The sequence below is a fragment of the Mytilus californianus genome, unplaced genomic scaffold, assembly GCF_021869535.1.
Source record: "Mytilus californianus isolate M0D057914Y unplaced genomic scaffold, xbMytCali1.0.p SCAF_11, whole genome shotgun sequence".
Classification (NCBI taxonomy): domain Eukaryota; kingdom Metazoa; phylum Mollusca; class Bivalvia; order Mytilida; family Mytilidae; genus Mytilus; species Mytilus californianus.
In genome coordinates, this window is record NW_026262593.1 from 512,739 (window position 1) to 536,415 (window position 23,677).

Below are 23,677 nucleotides of genomic sequence, written 5' to 3' on the forward strand. Positions count from 1 at the left end.
TAATCATCCAAGAAAAACTAAAATATTTGATGTACATCAGAACCTTAATGATGCGTTCACATTGATACATAACTTGTCTGTCTCTAGACATTACTTGTCTGCTTTTGGACAGTCCTAGTGTGTCTCAAAACATTATTGTTTCTATTGCAAGACATGACTTTTAAATTCTAAGTGGTCAGTGCATGAAAAACATTTGCAATGTTTAGATAACGTAGAAAAATGTTGTCCTCTCCATTGCAAGTGCCAAGAAATAAAACTCACAGGGGTCCTAAGTAGAATTACTGAAAGAAAGTCAAGAGCGATCGATTCTGTAGAAAAATGTAGTTTGTGTTGAAAAAAAATGACACTGACGAAGGCGATTTCATATGCTGTTTTGTTCAATATGTTCAGTGTGCATATATTGCGCTCGAATCAAAATAGCTGACAAGCCAACTCAAATATGAATTTCAAGTGCCTTACACAAAAGTTCCACAATGTTAGGCCGGATACGGCTTACGCAATCTATGCCTGAGGTAGAAAATCATTAGCGTGGTTTGAATATTTCAAAATTTTATAAACAGTAAGTTTACACAAAATGTCCATATCAGTGATATTTTATTTGATACTCAAACGAGAACTAATACCAATATTGACATATCGTGAATATTTTGAAAGTGAACTTGTTTGACTCTCAGTTCCAAGTGAACTGTGAAATGTTTAATGACTGTTTGTTGATTTAAACCTTTAATCATCTTGTCTATGTCTACACTTTAATTCATTGCTCATTGATTGACGATTATATAATGGATATAAATATCAAGGTAGGTGTAATGACCTCTCAATAATACTGTAGAAATACATGAAATTTAGTAGTTAAAATGCACTAGTTTTGTCGGGTTGTCTAGTAAATTGATAGTTGTTTAGAACATTTTATTGAAATACACACAGAAACTTTATAATCTGTTTTGTTCAAAAGCTATTGTCCTTTTGCACAGAATTGCATTTTAATTAAAGTAATAAAGTTTAATTTGATAATATACACTTAACGAGATATTGTATATATTTAATGAGATACTTTTGAGTTCTGAATTTGAAGTAAGATATCAGTATGAGACACCACCATAAACAGATGATTTATCAAATAAAAATCAATATATTGTTTTTTTCTAACGATGACATTAATCATTATCCATTTTATATTTTACTACACAAGTTGAAGTTTTTATAAGCTGTTGCACTTATAAACATCATTATTGCTTTAATTGTAATAATAGGGTTTCCAATAAATGAACTAATGTGTCAAGATTGTCGTACATTTATCTCCTACGTAAAAAATTACACATAACAGTATGGATCATACTTGTAAATATCGCTGCTTTGAGCATGCCATTTAATTTTACATGCTTTACAAGCTAACACTATTTAATTCCTCGTAATTTTGTGTTTTTCAAAACATTTTTACATCTTATATCAATATTCTTTTTTTATTTCATCAGATATTTTTACAAGCTGATGAAATATTTTCAAAACATTTTCTTTAAACGATATCTCGTTAAATATATACAATATCTCGTTAAGTGTATATAAGATAAGTACTGAAGATGAAATCAAATCGGGCTACTGAAAATTAGCTGAAGACTGTTCATAAATATACGACTTAATACAGAAGTTTCTCAGAAAAGAAGAAGAAACTAACTTCATCTTTTAATATCATGATCCGCCGTTTTGATGATTTTCTATTAATAAATAATTTACCTACCCACTAATTTTGGAGGAAAGACCAAAGAGTACCACAGATATCGTGAAGACCCATTATGAATTGTCACAAAATGGCAACAAAACAAAGTTTAACACCTTAACACATTGTCATAACTTTACTAACAAATTCAATATTACAAAAAGGTCAATAAATGTGGCTTAATGTACGTGCAAATAAACTGTCAGAGTGATATCTATACCGGTTTTGGAGAAATACAGCCGCCAAAAATGACTTGACAATATGTAGACTTTATATAGAATAGTAAAATAGACACAGGAAGCTTTTTAATCAAGCTCTATAAAGTGACAACCGATTTGTTGATTTAAAGTATTTAGGGCTGTTAAAAGATTTTTTGAAACTAAAAAACCTTAAAAGGTACTACCAATATAAAAACTAGAGGCTCTTAATACCCTTTGTCGCTCACTTGATTCTACATTGGTTTTGGAACTCATGTAAAACTAGATTAAAATCATAACAGATACCCTAATAATGATTGAGGCCAAATTTGGTTTAATATTGGCTCGGTAATTCAATCAAAAACAGAAGACTTTTGTAAAGTTTACAATAATTACCAATAAAGTCATTGAAATTGTAGAAAATGACTTTATAAGGACAATAACTCCAACAAGATGTTGACTTATGTGTAGATCTTCTTTTCTTGATATTTTAGCAGTTTAAAGTATATCTCAATGTATAAAGATACATGTATTAAGGCCTCATCAGCACCTCATAAGGAACATTTATGCCATGTTTGGTTTCATTCCATTCAGTGCTCCTCTAGAAGGAGCATTTGTATGTATTTCCCATAGCACTTATGTTAAACTAAGTCCCCTGCTGGCGGGCATCTTGGATTACGGTTTGGCTACAAAGTAACAACACTTGGTCAGCGCCTCGTAAGAAACATCCATGCCATGTTTCATTTCATTCAGTGGTTCTCTAAAGGAAAATATTTGTATGTATTTCCCATAGGGTCCTATGTTAAACTAAGTCCGCGCTGGCGGCCATCTTGGGTAATGGATCGGCTACAAAGTAACAACACTTGGTCAGCACCTCGTAAGAAACATTCATGCCATGTTTCATTCCATTCAGTGGTTTTCTAAAAGAAAATATTTGTATGTATTTCCCATAGTGTCCTATGTTAAACTAAGTCCCTGCTGGCGGCCATCTTGGGTGATGGATTGGCTACAAAGTAATAACACTTGGTCAGCACCTCGTATGGAACATTCATGCCATGTTTGGTTTCATTCCATTCAGTGGTTCTCTAGAAGAAGTTCAAAATGTAAAAAGTTAACGACGACGACGACGACGACGGACGACGGACGCCAAGTGATGAGAAAAGCTCACTTGGGCCTCCGGGCCAGGTGAGCTAATAAGAATATGTGGCATGATTGCCAATGAGACAACTCTCTACAAGAGACCAATGACATATAAATTAACCACTATAGGTCATCGTACGGCCTTCCACAATGAGCAAAACCCACACCACATATTCAGCTATAAAAGGCTCCGAAATGACAAATGTAAAACAATTCAAACGAGAAAACTAACGGTCTGATTTATGTTCAAAACCAAGCCAATTTGATTAAGCTGGAAAAATGTTCATATGTCAGACCCATGTTCTTATCTTTCAAGAAAAGGTTACAGCATAATGATAAAAATACTCACTTTAGAACCACAATATTTAAACATTAAAATCATGCAGATTACAGGTTCAAATTAGAAATAAAAAAAAATATGCATTCTTCTCGTATCTCGACTTTCATTTGGAAATTGACAGAGAACACATTTTTAGCTCACCTGGCCCAGAGGGCCAAGTGAGCTTTTCTCATCACTTGGCGTCCGTCGTCCGTCGTCGTCGTTAACGTTTTACATTTTGAACTTCTTCTAGAGAACCACTGAATGGAATGAAACCAAACATGGCATTAATGTTCCTTATGAGGTGCTGACCAAGTGTTGTTACTTTGTAGCCGATCCATCACCCAAGATGGCCGCCAGCGGGGACTTAGTTTAACATAGGACACTATGGGAAATACATACAAATATTTTCTTTTAGAAAACCACTGAATGTAATGAAACATGGCATGAATGTTTCTTACGAGGTGCTGACCAAGTGTTGTTACTTTGTAGCCGATCCATCACCCAAGACGGCCGCCAGCGGGGACTTAGTTTAACATAGGACCCTATGGGAAATACATACAAATATTTTCCTTTAGAGAACCACTGAATGAAATGAAACATGGCATGAATGTTTCTTACGAGGTGCTGACCAAGTTTTGTTTCTTTGCAGCCGATCCATCATCCAAGATGGCCGCTAGCAGGGGACTTAGTTTAACAAAGGACCTTAAGGGAAATACATACAAATGTCTTCTTTTAGAGTACCACTGAATGGAATGAAACCAAACTTGGCATGAATGTTCCTTATGAGCTGCTGACCAAGTGTTGCTACTTTGTTGCCGATTTACTGTTCAAGATGGCCACCAAGATATTTTATTAAATAACGGGGCCAATATTAAACCAAATTTGGCCTCAATCATTATTTGGGTATCTGTTATGATTTTTATCTATCTTTACATGATTTCTAAATCTAAAGTAGAGTCAGGGGAGCGACCCAGGCTCTTGAAAGCCTCTAGTTTAAGGATAAAAGGAATGATTCTGGCTTTCAAATTGTGAACTTTCGATTTCTATCTAGCAACATATTAGCAGCACCTTTATTAAGAGTAAACATATCCTAGTTTATACGGTATTCTATACATTATGTTCCCATGATTCCCTTGAGTGATGGTTACTTATAAGAAAATTATTAAATCAACGGTCCAAGTGGTCACATTGAAGTAATGCTTCAAAAGTTGTATGGAAGCCATCACGAGCTAGTTTACCATTATGGAATATCTGTGTCACGGATGACCACGGATATTTTATAATTGTCAAAACCTAGAAGCTCCTGGCGGCTTGATTGTGTCATCATCAAACGTGTAGTTATCATGCGTAACATCACGAATGCCAATAATAAACAACGATCTGCTTCCCTTCCAAAGCACCTGAGATCAAGTCCGGTATTTAGTGGGGTTCGTGTTGCTCAGTCATTATTTGTCTATGAAGTGTTTAGTGTGTTTTTTTGTTGTTTTTTTTTTCTGTCGTCTTATTTGGTTTTGCCATGGCGTTGTCAGTTTATCTGAACTTGAGCTTTTAATGTCACCTTGATATCTTCTGTTTTTTTTTTTTTTTTTTTTTTTTTTTTTAACAGATAATTATGTGTATGCATACAATGATTCCATAAACAAAATGAATTATTCCTATTTCTCACAATGAATTAAAAAAACGTGTGATAACAAAACCATTACAGTTTTCTGAAGTAGTTAATACACCATGAAAAGTGAGTCAATGCCATAGGCAATATGTCAGACGAACTATAAGTAGCTGCGGAACCGTAATTCTTATGGTCATTATGATCATGATGTTTTGACAATTTGCAGACCATAGAGCTACGTCTTGTTTCTATGTGAAAACGTTCGGAATGTCGACCCAGGTTCTGATCGCAGATAATTATAAAAATGTCATTGTTTGTCGCCCGTGCATAGCTTGTCAATATATACAGTTCCTTTGTTGGTTATCTATCTATGATATGATGTTCCTATTTATGTTAAATATTCATTTCCTTGACACTGTTTTTTTGCCTTCTGTATACGTCTTTAAAACCAATATAAGATAACGGTTCCTCAGTTAGACTATAACACGCATAACATTATATAGTGGTCCTGTTTATTATATGTCAACTTTAAGATTGTTTTTCTGGTCAAACATCAAAGTTAATGATAAGCACATTTTATTAACGTAAATTTTTGATTTCAGTTATAAAAAACATTTGAAGGGTATTATGATAGAACTTCTTTTCAATACCAAAAAACGCATTATTTGTCGGGAATATTATGATCACTGTTTTAAGATATTACAGAAAACATAACAATGGAACTTAAGGAAGGGGTGTATTAGAAAATACGCTTTATTCAAATTACATGATTAATTGATATTTTCCCAATCAGTAATGTATTTAAACTCATATACATAAGATAGACTTTTCTGTGATGCTCGGTTGGTTGGAACGCTAAATCAATCACGAAGTTAAACATCACTAAAACACAAAATTTCCAAATATTTGTGCCAAATCTTGTTTGGGCCATCTGTATTAGGTTAGAGAAACTTGGTTTCTCGAATGATCTTAGCCGTATTTCTTGCGAAAATTTAATGACAAATGACTGCATGAATGATATTTCATGTCAGCACAGGAATAAGGAATACTGGGATGGTGATACCCTTGTTTAAAATACAACTGTGATTTTTTCCATTAACTCTCCATTATTTTTCAGGAATAGAGAGTTATTTTCTATTGTTCGTCTTCATTCATCCGGACGTTTTGCTCTTAGGATATTTCCATGGGCACTTTCTTAAAAAGTGTTCACCCATGGGAATAATTCTGAAGGACATAACGCGATATTGAATGAAGAAGAAATCTTACTAAAACGACTGATACTTGATTTTTTTAAATTGGGATCATAGTAATACAATGAACACTAAATATTTCATTATTAACAAACAGCTTTTATTTGCGAGTCGTAATTCCATCGTGTAAAATATAGTATCGTATTTACTAAAATTCAACAATATAATCCACAATTTGTTTAACGATGCAAATCTTGGCTGAATTTTTGTCACGGATAGTATCCAAGTGGGTAAAAACGAATATTTTCCATTAAGTTCCATTCCTCTTCTGTGCATCTACAAAATATCAAACGTGTTAACTGTGTGTGAGTTAGTGAATTCTATTGTAATATTGAACACAAATAAATAGAATAAATAGTCCAAGAAACTGAAATGGTCAAAATGGCGTATTCGGTATTTTATTTGATTGTTCGTTGTTATAATTTAAATATAGTACTAATGAATACAATTTCAGGGGTATGTATAACATTTGAATAATGCTTGTGTTAAATATTGGGCGGGGTTTTTTCAACAGAAACGCGTAACATAATCGAATACATTCACTGTTGTTATATGTCCAGTGCCAAATATAACAGTTATATCGGCAGTGCAAATAAACGGCGTTAATCTTGAAGATTGTTTAAATGAAATTAAAAGGTAGTTGTTCATGCGGATTTTTTTAAACTATTTTGCTTCCTTTCTGATAATAGGGGAGAATTAAAAATACTTTCAGTTTGCTTGTATTGCTATTAAAAAAAAAGGCATAAAAGTTTTGTTCGTTGTAATTAGCAAAGGGAAAGACGAAATGTTGGGTTGTGCATGAAATACTGTTTTCTTGTTTCATTTTATTTCATCGAATAACATGGTTTGAAATATAGAATCACATTTTGTGTTCGATATGACTTAAAATCGAGCACACCGTTATTGGTTAAATAACCTATACTAGAGTGTTACATACCTGGGAATTCATTCTTGTTGAACCATTTCATTTTTCACAGACGATTCTACATCCAATATTTTTCAAAAGAAAAACACACATAATCCATTAGCATATATGCATAAATATAGTTTTTTTTACTCTCCCGAAATACCACTTAAAGACAAAAATAAATATCCTTTCAATCCCACTACAAGAAAGATGTGCGTATCCAATGACTTTAAACATAAATCTGAATGAACTTTATTCAAAGATCTTTTTATAGTAATTATTCTACTGTTCATAAATACTTAGTTAAGTGAGGTCAGCTTGATCTTAAATTTTGCCTTCGGATTCTTGGGTACAACACGAGGAAAATGAAAAGAAAACCATCACAAAATTAAATAAAATTCTTTAAAATGTTATAATCTGAAGAATCGTTTTTAATATTTAAGGTGTATTTTGAGTTAGCGAAAGTCCAAATAACTGTCCATTCCTGGGAAATAATTGAGCGGATGCCTACGGGCCTCTGCTTCATTATTTCCCAGGAATTGACAGTTATTTGGACTTTTTCTATAACGTAAAACAAGCAAAGTAAATCAGGTCGTTAGTTTTCTGTTTTGATTTTTTTGCATTTTTCATTTCTGGGCCTTTTATAGCTGACTAAGCTAATAGTTGAAGGCCGTATGGTGACCTTTAGTTGTTTATTTGAATGGCATGTGTTCTCTGGTGGAGTGTTCGTTTCATTGGCAATTTTTACCAAAGGCACCTAAAGAATGTGGCGGGGTTAAACATGTTATTGGTCGCCCAACCCCTCCCCTAACCTGGGACAGGAGTGTAACAGCACAACATATGAACAAACCTAAACATCACTTGAAAAGGGCTTAACTCATCAGATCGATGACAGTCAGAAAAACAAGTAACCAAAACACATACCGGACGTGAACACTTATAATTTTCAATCCTGTCGATACTTAAATTTCGAACACGGTCAAGTTTTCATTTCTCAGACTGCTTATGTTATTTTCTCTTCTGGTGTACCCCTCACCGGTTTTCATGGAACTAATCCTTCGCTAGGAGAGCATTGGGCTTTAGTACAAAGAAGAGGCAGACAAAGCTAAAAAGACAATCAAAAATCATTAGTCGAAGAAAAACCAACAACACGCGTACGACGGCAAAGAAAACGAAAAACCACGAAAAGACACAATAGAGTCCACTAAACATAAAAAACAAACTTAACACTGATCAAAACGAATCCTAATAAAGAACGTGACCTCGTGTGATCTGGAAGGGTAAGCAATTATGCTCTACGTGTGGCCTTTTTCATGTGGATCATGTCAAATACAAATTCGGTGATAAGTTTCACTGGGTGTTGTAACAATCGAGAAAATGAGGACGGGATTGTAGCTGCAACAATTAATTGGAACATAAACGTGGTCATCTGTGGCACAGAGATATTCCACGAAAGTAAAGAAAATCATAGGCGTCCGTATAGCTTTAATTTCAGGTTGAGATTTTTCTTTCGACAGAATCTATAAGATTAGTTATCACCCCCTGTTTTTTGTGGTGTTCGTGTTACTCAGTCTTTTGTTTTTCTATGTTGTACATTGTATGTGTAGACTGTTGTTTGTCTATCCAGATTTTTACCACGGCATTGTCAGTTTGTTTTCGTCTAATCCGTTTGACTATTGCTTTGGTAGTGCCGCAATCATGTATTACAGAGAAAAAGAAAAAGAAAGTAATAAAGGTAAAAGGTTGGCACTGCTAGCTGATGTTTCCGAACTGCACATTTATTCAGAAAATTAAGGCAACAGTAATTAACTTATATACAAATCTCGTATATCGATTGAGAGGCAAATCAAGGTGGGAAACAAGAACTGAGAGAATCGCATGAACTTCGAAAAGAGTGAGACCAGGCCGTTCAGTCGTAAAACTTTACTCAGTATTCGGAGTACAAAACTTGTGCTCGAACACCAAATCCATTATACTGATTGGTTGATTTATGAATCTGATAACGATAATCATGATATTTTAATTAATTAAAATTCAATAATTGGCAGCAATCATGTAGAATACCATACTGGAAAGTAAACTTAAAACATAATCTTTTTTTTTAAGTTACAGTGACGTTATCTTTGACCTTTTGGCCCAAAACTCAAAATGCTTCTTTCTCTCCCTATACCGTCCATCTGTACGATTTTCATTCCAATGATGCAGGTGTACCTCAAGTTACCCACCGCAAACCAATTTTCCTTCAGTTTTCTTTTTCAGCGAGTGAACTTGATTATTGACTTATTGATCCATAAATCAGTAAGCTCCTTCCCATACCTATATCTTCCATCTGAACAAGTTTTATGTAAAGCATGCAAGGGAAACTCAAGTTATCATCATCCGGAAACTATTTGCTTCGGACACACGGAAGGACGGATGGGAAAAACGACTAGTTTAAAAATGTGTTCACAAAATTACCATACTCCAAGGTAAATTAAAAAAAAAAGGAATTCCATAAAAACTGACAAAACAAAAACGATCGACTTTACCAACCAATGGGACGACTGGGAAACAACTGTTATATCGGGGTTTTTTTCTGTGAGCATGAAAAAAGTAAAATAAAACTTTTAAAAAGACATGCAAGATTACTGCATATAATTATTCTGATACTCCTATACTGCACAAATATCCTTTTGTTTTTAGTAACTATATGAAAGACGTTGACCTTACATGAAATTACCTCATTTCTAAAGAATTTCTTTATATTTGACTATACATACAGGTTAGGTTGCAATCAGATACCAAGGGAGAAAACGTAAAAAAAAGACAAACAACAGTATACGAAGCACAACACAGACTCTAAAGACCGAGCAACACGATCCCCATCAAAAGCCGGAGGTGATCTCAGGTGCTATGTAAGGGTAAATTTTTGATTTATTATCAGGAAATAAAGATGACTGATGTTCTGACAGACTGTAACCTCAATAATCCCTTTTCATATTCTTAGTTCCGAGCTGTTTATGAAAACAACAAAATGTGCAATCAAAAGGGGATAACCCACCAAAGGACATCAACAGCACATGTGAAAAAAACAGACAACACCGCGACAGTAGCTTTAGTATGAAGTAAAACATTGGTTGTAACTGGCGTTGTGGTCGACACCTAAACTCAACTATACCCAATTTAGCTACACTGACCTGAACTAATTGGACCTCCAAAGTAATATTTTATCAGTATTTAATATCCGACACTATTCCAATTGCTATAATATGTTTTCTCTGATGGTTATTTATTTCATGCATGAAGAGATATTTCTCGTATCACACTGTAAAAAGTGTGATACAAAAAAAGTCATACGAAAAATCCGTTAATTTGATTGACTATCCAGCATCATGAGATGCTATTGCAGTATTTCGATTGGCTTTTCGTTAGGTCTATTGATGACTTTTTTCCTATTATGTCTGTTTGTTTTGTTAACACATTGTTGTCAATATAATGGAATTATATGCGACTGTCATACAAGTGAGAGGTTTAGCTAGCTATTAAACCAGACTTAACCCACCATTTTCTACATAAGGAAATGTCTGTACCAAGTCAGGAATATGACAGTTGTTTTCCGTTCATTTTTATTTTGCCATATGATCAGGGACTTTCCGCTTTATATTTTCCTTTGAGTTCGGTATTTTTGTTGTTTTACTTCTTTCAAAGTTTAAGACAATATACATTTCGTCCATGGCAACGGAAATAGGTGATTTCTTTAGTATTATACAAAGCACTCACACTTGTAACCTGAAAATCTTTTTGTCAAATTTTCTTACATTCTGAAGCGTACAAAAAAATATCTGATGTTATACTTGTATTTGCAAAAGACTAGATTAATAATTCGCGGAATTTGTCATTAAGCACAACGAGAATGTTTACAATAAGAGAAATAGGTTTAACAACTCATTAGAATTGGATTTTGCTTGATATCAAATCTCGTTATTTGATTTAAATAGAAATGATACACTCACCATATTCATTGCTATAATATGTCATTCATATGTGACATAATTTGTAAAACTGCAACCTCTGTTGAGACAGCTGGTGGAATCGTTCTATAAAAAACCAGCCTAGTGCTACTATCAACCTATGAATGCAATGTAATATATACACACATAATGGTGTTATTGCACATGACAACAATGTCATAAAAGATACAATGCTTATAATTGGGTACGCTAGACGTACGTTTCGTCTACAAAAGACTCATCAATGACGCTCGAATAAAACAAAGTTAAAGTGCATTCAGTACCCAAAATTCCAAATACCAAATACAAATATATTCCTGTTTCCGAAAATATTTAGTATTTCAAAGTTTTTTTATAAACAAATGTACTTTTTGATATTATTTACCAATAGCATTGCTGATATGCTATTTTCCTTTGCTAATTAGAAATTTATTTGATATATTTTTATTGTTTAACTCCACTCATCCACGTTTATTTATATCACGACATCAGATGTTTATTGGTGGAGGACGTCGGAGTACCCGGAGAGAACCAAAACCCTTTTTTATGAACAAAAATATCAAAGTATTTTTTTGTTTCAAACCAGAGTTTAGAAATGGGCCAATTCTACAACACAAATATAGTAACACTGAAAGAAAAGGTATATTGGAAAAGATATTTAGGAGTATTTGAATTACATGACTTGTTTGTAATGTCAACTTTGTGTATTGAATGATTTATTATTTTTTATTTAACTTACACGTACATTGCAATATTTATATAATCTGGCACAGTGTATATACTGTACAACAACACACAACACAACACAACTGCTTTCGGTTACAGTATGACGGTCAATCTTTCTAATTATAACTGACTTACCTGCATAATAATATAGATAAAGCTAATATACAATCTATTCCAAAATATATTATAAACAACCTTCAACTGGAAACACATACAAATTAATAATAGGTTATAAACCTTCCCAATCTCGGACGAGCTATGAAATTCCGATAATCTCGAGCTTGTTAAAGGATCTGCTTACCCTTCCGGAGCACCTGAGATCACCCCAGTTTTTGGTGGGGTTCGTGTTGCTAAGTCTTTAGTTTTCTATGTTGTGTTTTGTGTTCTATTGTTTGTCTGTTTGTCTTTTTCTTTTTTAGCCATGGCGTTGTCAGTTTATTTTCGATTTATGAGTTTGAATGTCCCTCTGGTATCTTTCGTCCCTCTTTTTTAAAAGTATAAAAGTATAAATTATTCGAAATACTAAGGATTTTCTTATCCCATGCATAGATTACCTTAGCCATATTTGGCACAACTTTTTGGAATTTTGGGTCGTCAATGCTCTTCAACTTTTATACTTGTTTGGCTTTCTACCTATTTTGATCTGAGCGTCACTGATGAGTCTTATGTAGACGAAACGCGCGTCTGGCATTTTGATACAAATTATAATCCTGGTACCTTTGATAACTATTATACGCCAGATGATATCAATACAGTAATGTCATTATTTTAAATTGATGTTATATCAATATTTTCGTAAACGACTAACAAATTGCAGTTTATCTATCTGACGATTCCTTAACTTCTGGTACTAATGAAACGGGGACCTTCACTGAGATAGCTGTGTCAGTGGAGTCATTGTGAATAGCGTGTGCAATATTGTTGTTGAATAAAAAAAAGAAATAAAGGATACAACAGGCACAGTTAAGTCTGCCTCATATCTTGACTTACATCTAGAAATTGACAATGAGAGTCGGTTGAGAACAAAACATTACGATAAGAGATGATTTCAGCATCCCAATTAGGAACTTTCCATTTCTATGAAGTAACATTCCAGCAGCGCATATGGAGTATATATCTCCTAGTTCATACGATATTCAATGCCTTGCATTTCCTATCATTATCTCCAAGATAGAGGGTTGCTGCATACAAGGATTTCCTTCATAAAGGGTTGCTGCTCACAAGGAAGCTATCATACCAAGTGTTTCAAATGGTGATGTTGAGATCATCCCTTCGTAAATTTTACGGACGCCATCACGAGTTGGTTGACCATTATGGAATATCCGTTTTACAGATGATAGCTGATATGTTCCTAATGTCGTAACTACAATCCTGTTCCCTTTTCAGGAATGTGACATACCGAATTCGACTACTTACCGCGTTTGTTCTAACATGAGCAACACGACGGGTGCCAACTGTGGAGCAAGATCTGCTTACCCTTTCGGAGCACCCGAGATCACTCCCAGTTTTTGGTGGGGTTCGTGTTGCTTAGTCTTTAGTTTTCTATGTTGTGTTTTGTGTACTATTGTTTGTCTGTAGGTCTTTTTTCTTTTTTAGCCATGGCGTTGTCAATTTATTTTCGATTGATGAGTTCCAAATAAACGATAATCTTGCAAATTGTCCCTTGTTATATTGTTACCGCTACAAAATTACAGTTGATCCTAAAACTGAGTATATCGAATTTTCATAGACATTTTTTAATTATCTACATTAAAGCAGAACAGCTTTGTTTTGTTTTTGTTGGTACGTTTAAGTGTAAGAATCGTACAATTTAAGCTAGACAAGCTATTTAGACGTACCAGGAAAAACGTCTCCGCAGTCAGTCAATTTGTGGTGTTAAGGATGTAGTCATTTCAGGTTTGCGAGTTTTTGTTAGATGTTCGGGGTTTTCCTACAAGACAGGGTAAAATATTTTGGGCATATCACCAACTTTTCTTTTCATAGAAGACTTATTGCTTTGTGTTTCTTTATTCTACATTGGCTAGAGGTATAGGGGTGGGTTGAAATCTCACAAAACATGTTTAACCCCGCCGCATTTTTGCGCCTGTCCCAGGTCAGGAGCCTCTGGCCTTTGTTAGTCTAGTATGTTTTTTAATTTTAGTTCATTTATATATTTTGAAGTTTAGTGTGACGTCAATTTCACTGAACTAGCACACAATTTTAGTTAGGGGCCAGCTGAGGACCACCTCCAGGTGCGGGAATTTCTCGCTGCATTGAAGACCCATTGGTGGCCTTGTTGTCTCTTTGACATATTCCCCATTTCCATTCTCAATTTTATTCAATGGTTTATAAGGTCATTACCAAAATTTAAGCAGATTCTAGATTTCTGTTCTTATGATTTGAAATCCAAATAATGCGAATGCAAAATATAAGGAGTCCGAGTCAGACTTTTCCCGCCATTTTTTTAAAATCAAATATTTCGGAAAGGAGTTCCATAACCTATCAATATTTTAGCTTATTTTGTTTCTTAACTAATGCTCTTCTGATTTAAAGTATCAATTTTGAATTCCATATTTCTTTTAATTTTACCTGACTTAAACGCCCTCAAACAGTAACTTAGTTCTCGAAGCCTGACTTTATCTCCGAAGCCAATACAAGGCTACTGGAATCGGGGACTGGGAACTGCTACATATTATGATTGTAGTGACATATTACATACAATTGAGGTGTTCTATCAAGACCCTCTTGCATCTCGGTCAATGTCATAAATACTTCAACTCTAGTGCTAAACAAATACGCAGCCAGGAATATCGTAATAATACATCACTGTCTCTTCAAAACGTCTCTATTAATGATCTTCTGGCATTATACAGACGTCATTGGCTTAAAATGCTGAAGAAAGTTCATTCACTTTACCTTTCGAAAAAAAATAAAATGTTTGTACAGATAATGCTTCTAAAACTCCCTTAAAAATCCCCCTTTTCAGATAGCCATCTTAACGGGGGTAATTCACATTTAGATTATCGTCCTTATGTCAATTATACAAATATTTGCACGCGACCATGAACAAGTCAGCTATGAGATATTGTACACTTCAATAACTCTTAACAGCACTGATTTATTTCCAAAACTGCAAAACCTGTAACATTAAGATAATAGATAATCAATTAACTAGTAACATAAATGGAAAGTCTTACTATACAGTGTATTAAGAGGATTAGAATTGTAAATCTAGTAATATTCTTTGCGGATAAGGGTGTAACCTTTTCGGGTTGGCATATGCCAGTTAAACAAAAAGCCAGCTAATATGAGGCGAGGATATAAACAAAATCGTTGTATTTAAGAAGCTCTATAACTCGATTTTTATAGTGTTGTATTCATTTTGCATACCTTTGTACTCTATATTTAACTTATTTTGTACATTATCGGAAGAGTGTATAATTATAATTATGTCGTTGAGTTGTACTATTTTCACAGATCCACTAATAAAGTTAACTCGGGATCAAGTGACAGGTAAACCTCAAAGCCATTCCTATACACAAATCAACTTTGACCAACTGTTCCAAAGTTATTTTTATCTACTCTACTACACTCTGTCCCGATTGCATAAATGTTATAAAATATTCTTGTTTCTCTATATTAACATATTGCATACACATTTTTTATTTTAATAAACATATAATCTGACGTGACTTGAAAAAAGATATCAATAACACTGTTGCTCAGGACCGATCAATAGCAATCTTTCTACAGGTCTGTTGATAACATACATGCCCTCTGGACTGTCAAAAGCACACCTATCCCCAGGACCGATCTTAAGCAGACCTGTAGACATCGGGATCATACATATCCTCAGCACCGGTCAAAAGCAGGCCTGTCCTCAGGACTGGTCAATAGAAGACCTGTCTGCAGGTCTGTCGGTAGCATACATGCCCTCTGGACTGGTCAAACGTACACCTGATCTCAGGACCGATCTAAATCTGACCTGTGTACATGTCTGTCAGGTTTTTACATGTCCTCGGGACTGGTCAAAAGCAGACCGATCTATATCAAATATGTCTGAAGGTCTGACGAGAGCACACATGCCTTCGGGACTGGTCAAAAGCAGACCTGCACAGTGGTCTGGTCTGGTAAAGACATGTCAACAGGACTGAAGAAAACAAACCTAGGTCTGATCTGCCACCGAAATAGTTAAGTTTCTTGTCTGCTCCACATATAAAGCTAACTTTAAAAAAATATAAAAGCTTCTAAAAGTTAACTCGTGTACAGGTTATGACCGCAACCATCTGAAGGATAAGGGATCAAATTTTAACGTACTTTTCGATGATAATCGAATATTTTAACTCTTCTAAAAGACAAAAAAGAAAAGGCAACTTGCAAAGTTCTTTACTTTTACTTTCAGATATATTGATGATGTCCTATCACTGAATAAACCATATTTCAGTCAGTACTTGTATCTCATATATCCCAGTGAACTTGAAATTAAGGATACTACTGATACAAGAAGGACTGCTTCATACCTTGATCTTTTCCTCAATATTGACAATGATGGACGATTTCACCCTAAAATCTATGACAAACGGGATGATTTCAACTTCCGAATTATCAATTTCTCTGTACTAACATACCCTCTTCTCCGTCGTATGGTGTGTACATATCTCACTTGATACGTTATGCTCGTGACTGTTCACACTATACTGACTTCATATACAGGAGTGTGCTCCTTACGTAGAAACTGCTCCAACAGAGTTATGAGGACGAAAGATTAAAAATGACACTCCGTAAATTTTATGGACACCATCACGAATTGGTTGATCTATACGATGTGTCTGTGTCTAAACTAAGTAAAGACATTTTTACCACGTCTTAGATTGTGGTAAAACATCTATGTTGTCTGTCTGCTAAGTACCGAACGTGACCTATTCCCGAATAAGACTGTTATACCGAGAGTGAATTTACATTGCTATACGACGTGTCTTGGTATTTTGTACATCCAACATTCATGTATTTATTTTTGATGTTTTTGTTATAGTTTCTGTTGAATAATGTGTTTTGTCGTATCGTTTGTTGTCCAAATAATAATAAAATTGCCTTTAATACCATCATTGTCATATTTCCGAATATGACTGTTATTCTGAATGTGAATTTGCATTGCTGTGCGGCGTGTCTCGGTGTTTTGTACATCCAACATTAATGGATTAATTTTGATGTTTCTGTTATGGTTTCGGTTGGATAATCTGTTTTGTCTAATCGTTTGTAGTCCAAATAATTCTAAAATTGCCTTTCCATACCATCATTGTCATGAAAATTGTTTGGACGAATATTGTGAAAATAATTGTATAAAGTTCGAGATTGCATGTTAGTTACGTAAGCGCGTCACTGTTTTTGATATCCTGTGGTATTTTTTCGTTGATGGAATATGTTCGATGTTCTTCTGTGGTTTGCATGTTGTGTCGACTATTATATTATTTGTTTGTGCGTTTCTCTGTTATGAATGTTCTTGCGGGTGTTTGTGCTGTATTTCTGTCACGTAGTGTTTTAGCGATATTTTTAACATTGTCATAAAGCGGGAGGTTTGGCATGCCATAAAACCAGGTTCAACCCACCATTTTTTCTTAAAATGTCCTGTACCAAGTCAGGAATATGGCAGTTGTTATCAAATAGTTCGTTTCTATGAGTGCTGGCGTTTGTTTTTGTTGCACTTCGGTGTTCCTGTTGTTCCTTTGTTTTCCTCTTATAGTTGATGTGTTTCCCTCGGTTTTGGTTTGTTACCCGGATTTGTTTTCTCTCAATCGATTTATGACGTTTGAACACCGATATACTACTGTTGCCTTTATTTACTTATTTTTGTTATGTCTATAAAAAAACCTTCTTTTTTCCAAAACTATGCATTAAAAGGAAAACGTAATTAGGGATATAAGACTGTCGTTGGTCTACAAACATTTATTCTTGGTTAATTGTAGGACTGCTGTATTGTTGATATAAAACCTTAATCTAAATTTAAGTTGAACAGGGATGTGTTAATGTCTGATATATTTATAATATTTTCCCAAATGGGACTTGTTTCTTACAAATGGAAGCTTATTTCAAAGTAACCATGACTGTTACATTAGTATTAATTAAAACTGAATAATTAAAAGCTGGCTTCAACTCAAATAGTTGAAATATGAAAATATAATTGTATTCGATTTGTTTTGTACATATCTAAGTTTTCTTAGAATGAGTTCATACAGGGATTGTGAGTGGAAGTTGTAGTTGATAGAGACTGGAGTGCATTTTTCAAGTTCTACAAAATAATCTGTTATACTTTAAATCAAATAGTTCATGTATATCTTCGTTTCGTATGATCTGTAAAATTTCCGATTGTGTCATTTTGAATTCGCATGAAGTCAGTCAGAATAATAATGTACAAAACGACATAAACAATGTTGACAAAAAAAATTAGAGAACCTTTACATAAATGAAGCAAAGAGAGCACATGAGAGATCACGTGTAAAGTGGATAGAAGAAGGATAAAATAACGCAAAAATCTCTATAGGACTGGGAAAGTTGAGACAAACTTATAAAAATATTTATGTCCGAATAAATGAAAATTTATATACTACCACAAAACATCATGATAATGAAATATAAAAAAAAAACAATTACAGATAGACAACTATGCTGGTATCTAAAGATATTAGACCGCAAAGACATGTGGCTTGTTATTTGAGAAACCGACGTACCGTATCGGTCAACCAATTTGTGATGGTGACCGTAAAACTTATGAAGTGTCAATTTCAGTCGTTCTCAATCATAACTCTGGGAGAGCAGTTTTTTGTGTAATGAGCACTCTCTTGTTAATGAAGTTCATATAGTGTATGAGCGTAACGCATTAAAGGAGATGTTAACGCATACGATGGAGCAAAGGGTATGTAACTGCTATGAAATGGGAGATGGACAATTGCAGAGCTGAAATCATCACTTTTGTCATAGATTTCTTTTTGAAGTCGTCCGTCTGTGTCAATAAAGAAGAACAAAAATCAAGATATGAAGCAGACCTTTCGGTAGTATCCTTAATCTCATGTTCACTATATATGATATGTAAGCAATCATTTAAATGTGTCGTATTGGGTACCTTACATCATCAATATGTCTGAGTGTGAATCTAAAGAACTTTGGAAGATGCTTAAAAGTGATGGACATTCATCAGGATGAATAAATACATTGCCCATTTATATCAATTCTTATATTTTGTACAAAAAATTTACTTATTTCTTTCATACAATATTGGATTGAAAAGAGATTTCGAAAGTATGCTCCACATTGATCCATTGATATAACATAACGGTTCTTACAATCACTCTTGTGTAAAACATATACCTTAATTCTAAAATTAAAATTTTTAATGAAACTTTTTTAATGAATACTCTCATAGTTTGGACACCAGAATAAAAATTCAACAATAAGAGTAAAGAAATTAAAACCTACTCTTAGCTACCCGACAATGATGTATTTTTAATATCATATTGCTGTTTATTTTTACCAAATCTAAAAGAGGAGTTATAAACTAGTACATTTTGTTAATAACATGGATTTTGACAATGATTTTTAGTTTCTAGTGCTTTCATTCATTCTTTCAAGGCTGTCTATCTATTAAAAGTTTTCAAGTTGATATGTAAAAACGGGGGGGGGGGGGGCAAAGGATCTTTTGTGGATGGAATAGTCATTTTCACTTGTTTTAAGCTCGATTATTTATTTTTCAATTTTGTATCCTGCATTTTGTGGGGCATAATATCAAATCAAATGGTCGGTACCTAACAGACATATTATCTAATAAGTTGACTAATGTGTTGATACTGTTAACTCCTCTGTAGAAAATAGTGGTGGGCTGCTCTTTATTCAAAATGTACTCCTTTCTTTGTTCTCCTATTACATGAAACAGAACAGTAAGTCATATTTGTTTTTTTTTAAAAACACTCAGTCAAGTGTTAACAATTCAAATAGAATCAACACATAGTTATTGCTCTCTGTCATTTTGAATGACAGCACAAGACACCTATAGAAACATCTGAAAAAAAGTAGTAAAGCATGGATAATAAACTTAGTGTTACCTTTCCTCGTCAGTAGAATCTAGAGCTGTAACACAGTACCTGATATATTAGGCATGAAGATGGAATTGATTGCAGATTAGCTGAATATCTATCGCATAGGATCGTAAGATACAGTCACAAAAATAATTATTTTGATAAGTACGTCTGAACAAGTGACAACTCTACGACAGATCCATCTATTGGATCACCAGTGAAGGTGATACACGGCTGAAAACACATATTATATTCATAATTACTCTAAATATCAGCACAACAATGTTAAATCTGCACATTTGCGGAAGCACATTTTTGTTCTTCTCTCGTCGGGATTCAAACTCATGCTATTTGGATATCGAGACAACACCGCCTGCACTGTGTCCAGCGATCTAGACACACGGCCACCTAGACTGAACTAATAATTCAGCTTTCGGTGGCCTAGTGTTACATTTCCTCGTCAGTAGAATCTAGAGTTGTAACACAGTACATGATATATCAGGCATGAAGATAAAATTGATTAAGTTGCAGATTAGCTGAATATCTATCGTAAAGGATCGTAAGATACAGTCACAGAAATAATTATTTTGATAAGTACGTCTAAACAAGTGACAACTCTACGACAGATCCATCCATTGGATCACCAGTGAAGGTGATTAATTATATATATATATATATATATATATATATATATATATATATATATATATAAGTACGTCTGAACCAGTGACAACTCTACAACAGATTTATCCATCGGATCACCAGCAGTGATGGTGATACATGGCTGTGTACATTCTGTATATACAATGCGTCTAAACATCAGCCCAACAATGTTAGATCTGTAAATTTGCTTTCGCAAATTTTTTGTTCTTCCCTCGCCGGGATTCAAACTCATACTACTGAGATATCGTGACACCAAATCGCCTGCACTGTATCCGACGCGCTAGACCACACGACCACCTAGGCTTCACAAGCCTAGGTAGCCTAGGTGGTCGTGAGGTCTAGCGCGTCGGATACAGACGAGTTTATAAAATTGTCATTACAAACTGTTATGTTTCTGAAAAGAATATAAATGAACCAGACGTTCCCGTGACGAAAACTGATAGATTCTACATGTTGCCCTTCCGTACGGCATCACCACACATGCTTCCGAAAACTTTACGTTTTTTGCGGTTTTTTTTCAATAAATATATATGCAAAGTTGCAATACGATATTTCTTATCATTTTAAGATACGTTTATCATATTATGTCATTTATAAAACAGGTTCATTGGTAGAAGCGAAAAGGCATACCAAGGAGGACTTGCACATTTGAAGGTTTCAAATAAAGACATAAAGCATTATACAAGTGGTGGTAAGTACCATTTTATGAATTTAAAGCAGGTCGTTTCAAAATAGAGATAGTTCATTTTTTTCTAAAAATTATTTAAAACACGTTATATTCAGGAAAAAATGTGATAGATTCAAAGTGTCAGGAGGAAATGTGAAAGATTCATATTTTCCCGTTTAATATGTAATAAATATATACCACTGCTTTTTGGAGATATACGAGTTAAACAACGAGCACGTAGTGCGAGTTTGTTTACGAGTTTATCAAAGGACCATGATTTTATACAAAACACAGTTATTATTTCCTTAAAAGATCAAAGAAAAAAATCGACATCATGTAATATGTGTATTTAGTTTGTTGCTCGTTTTTTGTTTTTCAAAATAAATTTATTCCTGCTTCAACTTTAAGGTTCCAGATGTCTTTACAAACACTTTGAAACTTATCTATGTGCTCTTGGAAACGACGGATGTTTCTACAGAAAGCCTTTGACCAGCGGAATACGCTATGGAAAACAACCATTAGGCGTGAACAAACTAGAGTCTTTAATGAAGGAAATGTGTGGAAAAGCCGGGCTAACAGGAAACTTCACAAATCATTCGGGAAAAAGAGGTTGTTTTACGTCCTTGTATAAGGCTGGTCTAGTCGACCAGTCCATAATGGACCGTACAGGTCACCGTTCAACTGCCGTGAGAGCGTACAAAACAAAGACCAACGAACTAGAAGAAAAGGCATCGATGGCCCTAAACCCCCCGTCTGAGGAGAACACCGTCGGAACAAGAGATGAAAAACAACCATCCACCAAGAAAATAAAATTCAATAATTCTGTAGAGGTTCATGACGACACAGGGCAGGAATTATTCGATATCACGAATGGCCCCGCTTCTCGTGGAAATGTCAGTTATAACAATTGCCATTTTACTTACAACGTTACTAAATAAAGACAGCCGCGATGTGCATTTCAGAATATATTTTTTGATTATATAGTCTGACAGAGAAAAGCAGACATTTTTCAATAGATTCATATATTGCAAGATGGATAAAATTTCAACCATTATTTTTTTGAAAGTGCTATGAATGATCCTGTATTAGTGCGATTTTTGAGACATTACATAATTTGGAAATTGTTTCTATTTCTTTGTATGTTTTAGATACGAAAAGTGAGCTCATTTTTCGTCAGGAGTAATATGGTCTAAAATAGGGTACATTTGGCATTAAATGGTAATTTCAAAAGAGGATTTGTCATATTTATTAAGTACTCCTGGTAGAAATGTGTACATTTTTCAAAATTGAAAAAAAAGACAGCATCACCCAAAAAACATGTTTATGATTGAGCAGTTAAAAAAGAAGTGTATACAACCGAAGCGATATCCAACAAGAAGGGGAATTAATGGACAAAAGGCACATACCATTTGATTTTCTGGGGGCCTGGAAATTCTTAGAACAAAATATTCCGGCTCTGATTTGTCATAAAAAATTTCTTAAAAAAAAAAGATTTTCCCCAACAAAATTTTATTGCAACAAAATTTTATTGCATTATTTATTGCAGATGTGTCTAAAAATTTCGTTGAAATGTATGAAGTCAGTGACGGAATTCCCAGAAAGTAGAAATCCTATTTGTAAAACAAACGAAATCCTTGTCCTCGTGCATTCACTAAACTGTCAATCACATGGAGGCGTAACAAAGAGGCGGAGTTTAAATCATGGTTTAACATAAAAAATATCAGATTATAACATAGTCCAAGCTCCGCCTATCTACATGAAGTTGCAAGAACAAAGTACGTCATGATTCTTTTTAATGGAATAACATACAATCTTTATATGAAACCATGATTTTTTCAGAAACCGAACTATTAAGCAAATTATCGCGTAAAAACTTCAAAGGAAAAATGCTGTATTATGTTACAAGTCTGGTATCTTTAATGAGTTTTTACAACTACTGGGTGGATACCGCTGCTAGTGGACATTTCGTCAAGTCACCAGCCAAAGAGATAGCACTTTTGTCATTTTGTGTTGACGTGAAATATCAATGATATGTTCATTTTCTGTAAATTTACTGTTTTCGGTTTTTAATGTTCTTAAACTTTGTATTTGATTTGCTTTCAAACTGTTGAGTCTTATGAGACGAAAAGCACGCCTTTCGTACTTGAAATGATAACCCTGATATCTTTGATGAGTTTTTACTTACAAGTCCTATTTGTACAAATATTGACATAACAAGGATACAGATTGCTTCTTATTAAGGTTATTCTAATTCACAATAATTGATAGCTTATAATACCTCATAACGTATTCTATATTTCAACTACAAGAATCATAATCAATCAGTATTCATTTCACTACCCACCAATTGTTGCATAGAAAGGTCACAGTTTTTTGACTGATTTGATCCTATATGATAGCAACTATCCAATACAAGGTGAAGTCTTATAGTTTACGATATATTTA

General features: G+C 34.2%; 2 long non-coding RNA genes across 4 annotated transcripts; one reads left to right on the forward strand and one right to left on the reverse strand.

Moving 5' to 3' along the window:
- Nucleotides 1-28: 28 nt before the first annotated feature.
- LOC127719320 (uncharacterized) lies at nucleotides 29-22,356 on the forward strand. Of its 3 annotated transcripts, none has more exons than XR_007990221.1 (5): nucleotides 29-800; nucleotides 8,770-8,877; nucleotides 9,904-10,042; nucleotides 21,168-21,256; nucleotides 21,641-22,356. It is a non-coding gene; the product is annotated as an uncharacterized LOC127719320 (long non-coding RNA). The 3 variants fall into 3 exon arrangements; XR_007990222.1 differs by having other exon boundaries at nucleotides 9,904-10,036; XR_007990223.1 differs by lacking the exons at nucleotides 21,168-21,256; nucleotides 21,641-22,356 and adding an exon at nucleotides 16,239-16,938 and having other exon boundaries at nucleotides 30-800.
- Nucleotides 5,640-12,837, reverse strand: LOC127719321 (uncharacterized). The gene is made up of 3 exons (XR_007990224.1): nucleotides 11,135-12,837; nucleotides 7,173-7,218; nucleotides 5,640-6,511 (listed from the first exon to the last, which is right to left on the reverse strand). It is a non-coding gene; the product is annotated as an uncharacterized LOC127719321 (long non-coding RNA).
- Nucleotides 22,357-23,677: the final 1,321 nt, after the last annotated feature.